This window comes from Oryzias melastigma, linkage group LG17 (genome assembly GCF_002922805.2).
Source record: "Oryzias melastigma strain HK-1 linkage group LG17, ASM292280v2, whole genome shotgun sequence".
Lineage (NCBI taxonomy): Eukaryota > Metazoa > Chordata > Actinopteri > Beloniformes > Adrianichthyidae > Oryzias > Oryzias melastigma.
Genome location: NC_050528.1, coordinates 10,059,244 through 10,061,046, shown reverse-complemented (window position 1 = coordinate 10,061,046; position 1,803 = coordinate 10,059,244). Strand labels below are relative to the sequence as shown.

Below are 1,803 nucleotides of genomic sequence, written 5' to 3'. Positions count from 1 at the left end.
TAATTCTGAAGCAAAAAAAATAAGATGTTTTTCTCCAATCTACACAGAATGATCAACGTTTGTGAAGCATTATTTTAAAGCTTTCAAAAAGTCAGACAATACTGTTATTTTTTCCTATTTTAGTTTATATAATTCTGTCATAACTTAAACCTTGAACCATATTGTACATTCATAAAAAGCCATAATCCATTTCTGCACCAAACGCCATTTCTATCATCTCCTGTTCAAATATCAGCAGAAAGATCTGTTTGTAATTCATAAAAGAGCAGCGATATCTCTGTCTTAAAAAATAAAAAATAAAAATAAAGGCCATAACATTACCGGTCTGAGATGTCCGCGAGAACAAATGGCGACAGCTACGATGAAGATCTGAAACACACAAGACAGCAGGGAATATATTTTTCACCTAAGCGAACAGTTCTGAGAACATTGATCCATTAACTATGATTAAAAGAACATGAAGAGAATATAAATAAGTCTCCAAACAGAGTGATGCTTTACCGCCCGCGCTGAAAATACAAACACCATAAACACTTTGTATGCACTCAATTTGTCATTCTGCAATGTTTATGGCGTCTAAACACGAATGAGACAGTTTTGTAACCACGGTGACATCATTTACATGAAATGTAGTAATAGATATATTTGTCCGTTGACTGTGCTCGCTCATGAATTTCTTACATTAACATGCGAGTGAAACGCCGCGTCCCACCGAGCGCGCCGTGACTGCAGAGCGACTCTGTCACCCATCAGCTCCCAGCTTAAACATAGAACTGACGTTAAGAACAGACGCAGAGCATTTATCGTTTGAATCAGATATACTGAAAGTTACAGAGATTTATTAAATAAAGAAAACATGATTTTATTTGTGTTTATGATAACTCCATCTTCTGAACAATGGGCTTTAGAAGCCAGACTCATCAATCCCAGCGAGGGTTTTTCTTTCTACGGCGGTTGCCAGGTTTCATGTCAGAGTTCTATTATGGACTCATTCTGATTAACATGCACTTGGCTTGTATAAGAGCTGATTGATCTGCAATTACTCAGCAGTCCAGGGAAGGACATGTTTATCAATCAGAGTTTATGTTTTCTATAAAGGACAAACTGTAACTTTTGTGATTAGAATGTCACAATTTTGCTGCTTTTGCTCTAGGAAATTTGGTGTTGTTTCTTTATTTTTGATAGTTCAAGTCTATTATAACAAATTAAATGTAGCCCATTAGAACCCTTGGTGAAATCAGTGTAATAGAAAAAAAGAACATTAGAAATGTATTCTGGTACTGTGGTACATTCCACATCATTTTCATTTAAGGAAAAATGGGTTTAGCTTCTTATGGATGGTTACCAATCCTAAAAATGTATTTTTTTGGGGGAGAAATCTGTTGATTAAGTAACTACAGATACATATTACCCTTTACAAATGTATTTGTAAAATGTACAAATGTTTACATTTTTGGAGTAAAGGCCTAAGAATTTGTAAAAATTCTGTTTGTTTTAGGGTGAAACGCAGCAGACATGCAGCCGAGGCCTCTACTAGGATGATGTCATGAAATGGGCGGAGCCCATAAGGAGCAAAAGGCGGAGCCTCAGAGATGGAGTTGATACTTGCGGGTAGTAAAAAAGCTCACGAAACTAATTCATATTTCATAAATAGTTTGTTATTTATTGTGAATTGAAGTAAAAAAAAGGTTTTCTGGATACTATCTTACGGAGCCCCTAAAGGGACATTGGAAAAAAAAATTAAAGTTTAAAAAAAAAAATTACTAACTGGTGCCCACCAGTTAGTAAGTGGTGCGCACCAGT

The 1,803-nt window shown here is 35.6% G+C and overlaps 1 protein-coding gene and 1 long non-coding RNA gene across 5 annotated transcripts in view; one reads left to right on the top strand and one right to left on the bottom strand.

The window, feature by feature from the left end:
- Window positions 1-1,752, top strand: part of LOC112147345 — a 45,677-nt gene extending 43,925 nt beyond the window's left edge. The window contains exon 3 of the long non-coding RNA XR_002919441.2: window positions 1,499-1,752. This is a non-coding gene — a long non-coding RNA (uncharacterized LOC112147345). The remainder of the gene's footprint in view (window positions 1-1,498) is intronic.
- Window positions 1-1,803, bottom strand: part of tnr (tenascin R (restrictin, janusin)) — a 193,067-nt gene that overhangs the window by 133,745 nt on the left and 57,519 nt on the right. For 3 of the 4 annotated variants that reach the window (XM_024273657.2, XM_024273660.2, XM_024273661.2), the window contains exon 2: window positions 322-369. The exons of the other annotated variant lie outside the window; for it this stretch is intronic. The gene's annotated coding sequence lies outside the window, so the exon portion shown is untranslated. The remainder of the gene's footprint in view (window positions 1-321; window positions 370-1,803) is intronic. 4 annotated transcript variants of the gene reach the window in all.